This window comes from Pteronotus mesoamericanus, unplaced genomic scaffold (assembly GCF_021234165.1).
Source record: "Pteronotus mesoamericanus isolate MK-2021 breed Mesoamerican mustached bat unplaced genomic scaffold, CSHL_Meso_final scaffold_232, whole genome shotgun sequence".
Taxonomy (NCBI): domain Eukaryota; kingdom Metazoa; phylum Chordata; class Mammalia; order Chiroptera; family Mormoopidae; genus Pteronotus; species Pteronotus mesoamericanus.
Window position 1 is genome coordinate 1576428 of NW_026555311.1, and position 12047 is coordinate 1588474.

General features: G+C 39.0%; 1 non-coding gene across 1 annotated transcript; it reads left to right on the forward strand.

Moving 5' to 3' along the window:
* Nucleotides 1–11571: 11571 nt before the first annotated feature.
* LOC129085474 (small nucleolar RNA SNORA76) lies at nucleotides 11572–11705 on the forward strand. Its single transcript, XR_008530725.1, has one exon. It is a non-coding gene; the product is annotated as a small nucleolar RNA SNORA76 (small nucleolar RNA).
* Nucleotides 11706–12047: the final 342 nt, after the last annotated feature.

Sequence of the window (12047 nt, forward strand, 5' to 3'; positions counted from 1 at the left end):
TGGTAATAACAGCACATAGAGCCTTAAAAAGATAAGTGGAAAAACATAAAATATTCTAGCTGAAAGAGGCTCTATGTATTATTATTTAATGTTAAAAATGTATATATGGAAAAATAGAGATCAAGAAAGAGTAATGAACTTGCTTAGCTGACATGAAGTCTGAGGAGAGAATTCCTCCTTCCTGAGCCAGCACATATCCAATAAAAGAGACAGTGCTTGTCTGGGACTTTATGACAAGACTGGACCTGAAAAATAAAAGTTGTTTAGTTATTTGTTTCCATTCTTTAAAAACATTATGTATGTATTAATTACAGAAAAACAAGCTGATAGGGCATTAAAATCATCTTAGTTATACATAATTTCAAAATATCTGAATATCACAGTTTCTTACAAATGATTCAGAAATAAGTAGTCAAATATAGAGATGTATGATTTGGGGCACTCTATTCTATTTTTGTAATATTTATATTTTAAAGAAAGGTAATTCTGCAGTGTATCATATATATTATAACCATATATACGGTTAATACACTGCAGGTATCATCGACATGGTGATTATTTGAGGCAAAGTTCTGTGATTAGAAATGGGAAAAAATTAAAATAAAATCATCACTTTTTCTTAGAGTCCTGGCTTAAGTGAACTACAGGGCAGGCTCAGAGTAGGAGGAATTCTCTTATCCCACCTTTCAGCACCATTGTTAGGGCTGTGGGAGAGCAAGGGATGAGCTGAACAGGCATGAGATAAATCATCTGTTAATTTCCAAGATGATTCAGCAGTTGCAATGGTCTCAGACGAAAGTTAGATACAAGCATTTTAGAGAAGTTACAGCACTCTTAGAAATATTGTTGAGTATTTATGCAGTTGACAAGTAGGTACTTAAACACTTAAAGTGCAGCAGGCACCATATACTGTCCTGGGCTCAGGAAATCAACACAACAAGACATTTGCTCTTGGATCTCAGATCCTCAAGAATAGAGAGGAGGACAGCATTACTGATGTCGTGTCATCTGTCTGTGACATATGAAGCTGGGAAGGAGCCAAGAGACATGGAAGTGTAGGAGTTTGCTCCACATCATCATGATGACTTCAAGTGACACAGAGCTATGTTTATGGTAAATAAACACCTACTCCCTAAAGGGCCAGACCACTGAGAGACAGCAACGGTACTGTCAGCTTGCAATTCAAGACCAGACAAAGGTGGCCTCTCACATTCTCCTGGGATGCCTCTTCCTTTCATCTAAAAGAATGAATTTACACACACACACACACACACACACACACACACACACACACACACACCTGTTTCAGCATTAAAAATAAAAAGAGACAGCTACAGCTATATCACTTCAAATCACTAATAAATACATATAGCCCCACCAGAGAATCTGGAGGACAGGCTGCAACCCGAACATGAGGTAAGGTGGGAATGTACCTTCTTCCTACATGCAGAGTGATCCCACGTGGCCCTTAACACAATTTATTCATGTTTGTTTGTTTTTTGCTCAGGAAGAGGTGGGACCTGGTGTCTCATGTTGTAGTTTAGGAAAAATATTAAAATTACCTATTCTACAATAAGGAAAATAAAAGGAAAACAAAACATGATTCTAGCCATTTACTTTCTGTTGAGGAGTCTGAAGACATGAAGTAGTGTTGTCTCAAAGTTAAAAAAAAAAGTGTTAAAATGAAATCAGTATGGACAAGTTTGTTGAGTAGACATCATTCTGATAGGTTAGTAAATTACTCTTTAATTAGCTGTTGCAATAAGATAACTGTGGAAACAACTGTTATCAGTGGTCAAAATATATATTTATTTAACAGTCCTCAGATAGCATAATACCAACATGCCATGGTGTAATATAAACAATAAAAGGAATTTTCAGAAACTACCAGGGAAACATGAAAGTTAAAGAAAAAAATCTTTACTCATAGAGTTTTTAGGTTTACTCTGAGGGGACCGTACATAGGAAAGATAATAGAAAAGGAGCTTAATAAGTATATGAACTTAAAACATTTAATTAGGGGACACAGTAAATTAAACATAAAAGTCATCCTGTGGTCTCTCTCAGTTACACAAAAGTACAGAGCACTATGCTGCATGGAATGGGTTAGGTTAAGGTTAGAGTTAAGAATTGGGTGTGCAAAACAAACCCATCCAAGATGCTTTTATCCATCCTTTCAACACAGGTACTAGGACAAGTTCAAACTCCTCATCTCTTGGCTTCTTCCGCTCAATACTGCCATTGAACCAACCTCACTATGACCCCAGCTACGGGGCAGGGCCCCATCCCCTTTTCACGCTTCTGAATTCCTCAAAACTCTCATACTCAAGGTTGGATGTACACTCAAAACTCCTATGGTAGCAAAATGTGACCTGAACTGAAACAAAGCTCTTTCTAGTCTTTGGGCCACCAAGTGAGATGCTCCATTTTCTTCACTGCAATTCTATTGTTGTTAGGAATAACATGTTCTTGTCATACTATAATTTAATCACACCATGGGGTGTGTAATAACCAGAATATGTAGCATGTTGCCTTTCTAATTTATTGTTAAATAGGTATCAAATTAGAAAACTACCTTTGCAAAAATTAATTAACTTTCTGACAACTGGGAAAATTTGAGTTATGGAACACCTGAGCCTCCAAGTGTCAGGTAAGTGCGTAGGACTTGCTCTAAAGGTGGCCCACAGAACCCTGAGGTGATCTCTTACCTCCTGTCATTGCCTGCTTTGCTTCTCCTCAGAAATTCCTTCCTGTGGCTCCAGCATTCCAGAGGCTGCTCTCTCTGCCTCGGGGACTTTGCATTTGCCATTCCCTCTGCTTATAACCCTTTTTACTGGATATTTGGGTCAGCCCCTTTCTCTCCATCTTCAAGACTCCACAAAAATCCAGCTTTCTCAGTGAAGGCTTGCCTTTATCATACACTTAAAATTAAGAGCACATTTTAAAAATCTTATTTTTCTTTTTATTGAAACAATTTTATTTTTCTCCATAGCATTTAGCATTGCTTCAAATGCTGTATGTTTTACTTATTTTATCTTCTCCCACAGTAAATCTAAATTACATAAGGATGAGGATTTTTATGGTCTGTCTCATGTAAGGAGTTTAATAAATACTTGAGTAATTTCCATGTTGATCATGCTTGTGCATATGTGTATGTGGCAAGTGTTTCTCATGAATTTCTTGCAAGTATTACATGTAAGTAACACTTTCAGGCATTTTGAACCCAACTTTTTAGGAAAAAGTTATTTCATGACTGGGATAAGCTAGCTAATAATTTTTTCTTCTATCTCTCACATTCAAAGGTGAAAATTTGATTCTTATATAAGATACAGTTATGTGCTTGGACACAAGGATGTGAAATAGAAAATTTTCATTTTCTTTGAGGTGTTGTATTTTTTGAGTTGTCAAAGGCCTTTGATTTCCAATACGGTCTAGGAATTTCAATAGATCATTTCTCAACCCCCAATCGCTTGGGATTTTAGGACACATGTAAGAAAAAGAGTCCTAGGGGTCCTGTTAAATAGTTGGCAACCATCGCTTCTTGGAAACACAATTTGATAAATATGCTGGGTTTATAAATGGATTAATTAATTTGACATCAAGTGTTCTGTGAATTCTTCCCTCATTACTCCATTCCAAATGCTGGGTTTATAAATGAATTAATTAATTCGACACCAAGTGCTCTGTGAATTCTTCCCTCATTATTCCATTCCAAATGCTGGGTTTGTAAATGAATTAATTAATTCAACACCAAGTGCTCTGTGAATTCTACTCTTGTTATTCCATTTCAAATTCTATCCTTATAAACACGTTTCTTGTTTATGGTTGCCTGTGGATGTACCTCCATCTTCAGCTAGACTAAATTCTTTGAGAGAAACACACGCATTTGCATTTATGTGATACCTGTAATGTTACTAACTCATCCTTCCCAGAATAGAATAAAAATGAAAACATACTTCTTTCCATTAAATGAGTGGTTGACATCTCAGCTTTTGATTACAAGTAGTTGGGTTTATTCTGTCCTAGATAGTGAATGCATGACAAGCCATTGCTCTGGAGTCACATGAACTATATGTGGCCATTTAGATTTAAATTTATTAAAATGGAACAAAATTAAAAATTGAGCTTCTCAGTCACACTTGCCACATTTCAACTGCACAAAAGACACTTGTTACTACCAGCTACTGTATTGGGCAGTGCTGAGGATATTTGTATCCTCACAGAGAGTTCTATTAGGCAACACTCTTGGCCAATCTGAAGGAAAGAATCCGAAGAGCAACCTGCTTCTGGTTGCTCTTTTTTAATTCTAAAGTTCAATCTCATATAAAACAAGTAACATGTTAAAAAGCTAACCAGCTTACGCAAAGTATACGAAAGTCCCAAATGATAATGGACAAGGAGATCTACGAATATTTACAAGCTAATAGTCCACCATACCCCTGTTTAAATAAACTGATTTCATTGAGCAGATAAAGCTACATGTGGGACTTGAATGCAGATAAAATTAGGAAACCAGAGCAAGGGTGTTGCACAGGCACAAAGGCCAGAACACACAAGTTACGTGGGCTCCACATGGGTAAAATGTCCTTCTGGATCTGATGTTTTGTGTGAGGAATGGTGAAAGCTAAACCTAGGAAGGGAACTTAGGGCCAGATCACGAGATGCTGTAAATATCAGACTAGTGATAGCAGCTGAAATGGTTAGTAACTAACAGTAAGTTTAGTAATAAAAACAACAAAGATATGGTATGGTCACAGAGCTTCTGGAAAAAAATGCACAAGTTGGATAGAGTGGGAGCTTAGTTTAGGTGAAGGCTTTGAGGATACAAGGCCCCAGACATGTATGTAAGTGTCACCTCCTCTGCACCCCTAAGAGCTTCTCCTCTATTCAAGTGCTCTGAAAAGACACAGTCACCCTGCATTTGTGTGTGTTATGCATGTGTGGTTTTGTGTGTCTTGTGTGCTCATGCACATGTGTCTTTATGTGTGTCCATGTATGTGTTCATGTATTATGAGTTGTGTATTGCATTTGTGAATGTGTGTATGCAGTGCATGCATGTGCATGTGTTTGTGTGTTGCTGTGTGTTCATGCATATGTATGCATGTGTATGAGGTGTGTGTCATGAGTATATTTATTTGCTTATCTGATCTACTAATCCATAAGCTATCTAAAACTTTGCAGTGACTTCTACTTCTCTGTATGTATCTTGTGTCCAGAAAAGTACCTAGTTCCTCACACACACGCCAGTGCATGCTGACTGGTGAATGCTGACTATTACTGAAGTAGTCCATGCTTGAAGTCATGAAAACCTCGTCTCTGGATATGGAAAGGGGAAAAAAAGATGCATGAAACTTTGTAGAGAAAACCTTGAGTTAGACAGATGTCAGATGGACCTTTGATTAATAATTTAGAGAAAAGAAATAATGGGTGAAAATGCCACATATAACAAGTGGAGCACAGCAAATGTAAAAAAATCAATGAGAATACTGAATAATAGTGAATCATTAAGACATTCAGCTCTCATGATCTTCTCAATATCTTAATTTTGGGGTCCAACATACAAAATGATATGGAAATGAAAAATATCACAGCCCTGGCCAGTGTGACTCACTTGGTTGGGAGTTCGGTTCCCAGTCAGGGCACATACATGGGTTACAAGTTCAACCCCTAGTCAGGGCATGTACAAGGGGTGACTAATCAATATTTCTCTCTCACATCAGTGTTTCTCTCTCTCCCTTCTTCTCTCTCTAAAATCAATAAACATATTTTTAAAAAATATTTTAAATAAAAATACCACCCTAGCTAGTGTGGCTCAGTGGATTGAGCAGCGGCCTGTGAACCAAAGGGTCATGGATTAGATTCCCAGGGTAGGGCACATGCCTGGGTTGCAGGCCCGGTCCCCAGCAGGGGGCGCACATAAAGCAACCACACATTGATGTTTCTCTCCCTCCCTTCCCCTCTCTAAAAATAAATAAATAAAACCTTAAAAAGAAAGAAAAATATCACATATCCCAAGGACTATGAGATAATTTTGAAAGAAGGCTAATGGTCACATCTTAAGTAATGCAGCTACATTTCTGTCAGCATATCTTTTCATTTGTAAACATTTGCAGGCAGTGATTATCTGTGCCAGAGCCATGCAAGATATAATTCCATCCCTAACAGAAAGCATTCTGGTGGTGAACAGCATGTCAGTCTTGGAAGAAGTACTTCATTCCTCTCACATGTTCAAAATACCCTTTTCTTGAAAATCAAGAACATCTCCCAAAAAATATTGACATGTATATACATCATCTTTGGACACAGCTTTTGGTTTTTTATGTTTGAAATTCTTAGTGCAAAGAGGCAAAGTTTTTTTCATATTATTCACATTTATTTTCATGATAATTCATTGTATCCTTGTTTAAAAAGAAGAATCTAACTTTTTTCAAATAAACAAAATTATAACATGACACCACTTTTTGTCCCTGGCCTCTACTTACTATACTAATTATAATGTTTCTAATGCAAATAGAAAATAGTTTTGTTGTTTTATAGCAAGGCAAGGACATAACTTTCTACTCTCTATTGAATTAACAATACATTTATTGCCTAAGAAATGTCTGCTGCTTTTCTTATGTGATTCCTTGTATAAATTGAATCATCAGAATTCAATTTGAAATGATACAATTTATTTCTTTCAAAGCTCTTCATAAAGTGTTATCACTCAAAGAATTACACAATCAGATGTGCCAGTTCGTGTAGGCAGTCCGTGACATAGCTCAGGACTAATTTTTGCCAAAAGTGAAGATGTTGCATAAGCTCTTCCAAATCCTTATTTGGAATTGGTGGCATACACTAGAGTTTTCAACTGTCCTTATATCAGCCAAAACCAACAATTCAGAAAGTTTGAGCTTCAAGATGAGTGAGGCCTCACAAGAGAGGTATATTTCTTCTGCGCTCACCTGTATTTGTATAAAGGGGTTTATATGCTAACTTTAAATCAGTTATGAAATGATTGACACATTTAAAAAGGACCTATTAAAGTATATTATACGAAAAACCAATAGCGAGACATTAAACGCACACCTCATGTGCTCATTCAAGTTGTGGACTGCAAGTATTGATGATAAGACTGACTATAAATACGTGACGAATTAATGTCAGCATGACCTAGTGCCTAAGAGCATGCACATACTGTGAGATGTTTTAGTTTCTACTCCAGACGCCGCCACTTACCTGCTGTGTGATCACAGGCAGTTATCCACCATCTCTGCTCTTTCCTCATGTACACCTATAGGTATAAATACATGATTATATTTTATATCACAGACTTCTTGTGGAAATTATATACAGATGATACTTAAAGCACTTAACATAGTCCCCAGCACATAAGTATTAGCTATTAGTATTAGTGATTCACTCAGCCAAAAATTGCTAATCATTTTTATTATCCCAAAAGGAAGCAAAGAGCATGTATCTACAGTTATACAGGAGAAGAGAGCATGAAAAAGCATTATAATTTTTTTTTTGCTATCGGAAAATCTAACATAGAATGTGTAATTACTGAGAGTGTGTACATTATTTTCTTTGAATTAATTCTATTTTGAAGTCTAGCATATTCACATAGGGGCTTGGTAATTTTATCAGTCATCAGCCCAAGAGGAATGTTATTGGCTCCACGACGGTCTTCTCATTCTCTCTCTCCCCTCTGCACCAGGATTATCTCCTGTCCGGCTGATGTCCCGGTGTCCCGGGGCCCTGCACAGCAGGTCTGGACTCTTGGGGTTTCTGGAATGACCCAGAAAAGGCATAGACTAATCTGAGTCACTGTAGAAGCTTTCATGCTAATAAAATAATTGCATACCACAGGAAAAGTAAAAGGATGTTTAAAGGGAATGTGAAAAAGATTCATTTTGAACTAGAGAAATGTATTCTCCTCAAACTATGAAAGGAATAGAAAATCTTTCCTTCAGAAATCTAAAGCCATATGTTCTCTTCCATATTTATGGGAAAAAGTTCTCTAGGCACAAACTGGAGCCAATACCTGGACATGGCACTGATGAGTCCAGCTGAGGGAGGACTGCTTTCATAGCAGGGCTGAAAGGGCTCCCGAACCCCAAAGACTGTCTAGCATAAAATAAAATTATGTATGCTGGTGCCTGGGCATTCAATAAACAAAATATGATTATCTCTAAAACTGCTTGGGTGGCAGAAAATGTTACCCTACCATGTTTAAATGTTAAATTCTCTACAAATGCGATGCTTATCAATGTGGATTGTTAAAACATATCCCTAGTGGACTTCTTGGTTGAAGTCTGTCCTTGACTGCCTCACAATCCAAGCTTATTAACACCTTAGTTGCTGTTCAAATTCCAACTCAAATGTCTCCATTTCCATCATAGGATCTCAGCAAATTGTGATTCTGACTTCAATGTGGGGTCTTAAGGCAACAGGGCCACCCACATGGTGCTAATTACATTCTGCTGGGTGATAAGGACATTTGTATTCATGCATGGCAAGGCATGCCTTAACTTCTGTGGTGGATAGTTACGTGCCTGAGAGCAGAAACACCTGACTCGTAGATGTATACCTCCCAGCTCCGAGTGCAGCACCTTGCACAGACACTGGATAAAGTTTTGCAGATACCCCTGTCAGGAACAGTATAGATATTACTAATTCCCTGAATCTCATCTGAAGGTGAAGCTCAAGGTTGTTTATGAGAAATATTTGATGCCTAATGTTTAGCTGACTATATGACAAAGTAACAATTTCAGCTGGAATAGACAAATTGATACAAAGCAGTAGACAAAAGTGAAGATGAAATGATATGGAAGATGAGGCTGATGAGAATAAAATAAGAGATTCATTGCTGAAAGAGGCATTGTGGAGACTTTCAACTCAATTTATGGTAGGTGAGCTCCAGCTTGTGAGCGTGAACAAATACCCAGCACGAAATAAAGAACTGGAGTTAACAAGGCAGTACGCTAACAAGCCGAGAAAAATGATGTGCAGTGCTTGAGGGGATAATAGGATTTGAAAAGAGAAACTTAAAGAGAAAGTGAATGAGGCGGTGAAGAGCTGTATAAAAATTTTATCTGAAATAGTTTAAGAGGCAACTTTTGTACATAGGCAAGGCAAAAATAGTGTGCTCCTAAGACAGAAAGTTATAAACAATCATAAGAATTTGGTTTAAATTTTGAAAGGCAAATTCATCTATTCAGATGTCTCTTTGGAGTGGCATTTTGGGATTGCACACCTGGGCAAAGATCAGACATGCAACACCTGAATAGGAGGCATGTGGCCCTATTTGATTTACCTCCTCTAGGAATGGGAACTGTCTACAGTGTCAGAGTTCTGGGTCAAAAACAGACCTTGCTACTGAGAACCCAGTGCAAAAAGGTGAGAGATTACCAATTTCACTTGAAGTATGGAGACTTCCCAAAGTTTCTGGACTTTTAAAGACTGAATGTTATTTTCCTGGATGCTTAAGTGCAGGTGGGGCTGCCCTCCGCCTCCCACGTCGCCCTCCATCACTTCCCCACTGCCCCGCCAGGCAACCACTTGGACCCAATGTTCTCATCCCACATTATGCTCTGAGGACACAGGTTTCCACACACTAGATCTGTATGCAAAACTGTCTATTTGTGATGATGCTCCTTTTGTTTTTCAGACTTGGGTCGCCTCATACTTCTGTGTGGACAAGCAAATCTCCCTGCTCCACCTCAAGCTGATTGCTTGACACTTCTCTTTACTGTGCCTTGAGTATTGCCTTGAAGTTACTTTGTCCTATATCTGCTCCCCAGTAGGTCCAGTTATACACAAAACCATCAGGGGTTAATAAATTCAGGGCAAGTGTAATCCAGTCCTGCTCAGCAGCTCTTGTGGTTCTCTGCTGATTGGATTGATCTTTCTGGGGACCTCAGAGTGGGCAGTGTGACACCCCAGCTCATTGTGTTAACAGCTACTTTCATCTGAATTGCTATGGCACAATGTAGCTGTTGATTTCTGAGGTTCCCACAACCCTCTAAATGTTGCAGGTCCTAGAAATCCTGCATGACAATCCCACTTAAGCTCCCTGGAATTCTCTTCACATCCCCTCTCAGGACACAAAAACTCAGAACTAACTTGCTCCCTGTGAATAAACACAAATTTTCCTTTTTATTGTGATTCTACCAAGTACAAATCTATTAATAAAAGGCCAAAAAAGGTGCTACATTTTATTGGCCAGAAAAGTCTATAAAATGCCTTTTGTGTGTGAGGCACTGATTAGGTGATAGGGGAGAGGAAAAACCTATAACCCCATCCCGCAGATAAAAATCCTTCCTCTGAGCAAGAGGTGGGAGGAAAGCCACCTTGGAGTGCAGGCTCCCTTTTTGCCTTAATTACATGATTCAGTGGTTTGGTTTGCTGATGTTGTTTTTACTGAAAAACAGGATTTCAAGTTATAAATTTGACCTGTTTTTTTCTCTCCCTTCTTAATTTCTGCTCATGTCTTCATTGTTTCCTTTCCTGTGCTGATTCATCAGTGACACTCTATACTCTGGTTGGTCCCACAGAGTGCAAGCTTCCTGTGGCAGCTGCAACAAATCACAACCTGGGTAGCTTAAAAGAACAGATATTTATTCTCACCACGGCTCTGGAAGTCTGTCATCAAGGTGTCAGCCAGAGTGTGCTCCCTCCAAAGGCTCCAAGGGACAGTCTTTGTTGCCTCTTCCCACTTTCAGTGGCCCCCGGCATTTCTGGGCTTGTGGTCGCCTCACTCCAGTCTCTGCCTCCATCTTCACATGGCTTCTCCTCTGTCTGTCCAACCTTCACCTCCCTCTCTCTTATACAAGCATTTAGGTAATCCAGGATGATCTCATCTCAAGATCCTTTACTTAATTACATCTTCGAAGATTTTTTCCAAATGAGATAACATTTTATGTGCCAGGAATTAGGGCATTAACCAATCTTTGGGGGGGATAAGATGTAACAGAACATATCTTCTCTTCAACCTACCACACAGTCTATGTTTATTTAAATTTCTAAGATATTTACAAATACCTTTCTTGTCTTCATTTTGGGAATCCTAGACCTACCTTCTGGAAGTAATTTTCTTTTTCCTAGAGGTTATTTTTTAGTCACTCTTTTAATGTAAGTGGTCACTTCTCTCCTATTTAAACCTCTTCACTTTCCTAACCTATTGAATCATATAATCACTACAAATAGACTTCCATGTTGACAGTGACTTTTGCCATATTCTATGGTCATTTGTTGGTCTTAGAACCACATTCTTTGGCACTCAGAAGTTTCAACACACTTGTAAGGTGTAGTTACTTTTCATTTATCCTATTTTAGTTGCCTTGTGAACCTTTAATTTGAGAACCTTTTTCACTCATTCTCTCTAGAAAAATAATCTCTCATCTCCCACCTTATCAATTTCCTCCTTCTTATACTTCTATTTGATGTATATTGAAACCTATCATTATATTTTGTTGTATATTTTTCCTCTTACCATCTCTCTTTAACCAATGCTGATAAATTTACACAGGTCCCAAAAGTTGCAAACAAATAACCTAAAATTCCAGCTTAAGAAACAAGAAAAAGAACACGCTGCCTTTGAGCCTCCGCTGCGCCTGCGCGTGGCGCCGGGGGTCAGGCTGCAGCGCCAGAGCAGGTGCTCACGCATGACTGGGACCGATTGTTCCCCACCTTGGCGGCCTTTTTAACCGCGAGCGACACTGCGGCACTGCGCTGCTGGGGGCGGGCTTTCCAGAGGTTGTGACGACCCAGCGCTTAAGCTAAGGCTGAAATGCTGCAGGGAGATGGGGGGTGGGGGGCGGCGGTTCTGTAGGATCTGCTACCTATTCGTGCCTGCCCAGTCAGTCTTGGCTCATCTTTCCTAGATTGGTGAGCCAGGCAGCTTCAGTTAACCGCGGAGTAGAGGGCGGCGGAGAAGACAGGCTGTGGCCTTAAGCACTTTAAGGGCGTGGTGGTGTGCTTGACAGGAACTTAATCTGGCCAAGGTGCAGCTCTGACCTTCTTACAAACACTACCAGTTACGGCCAACTGTTTATTTGGATACA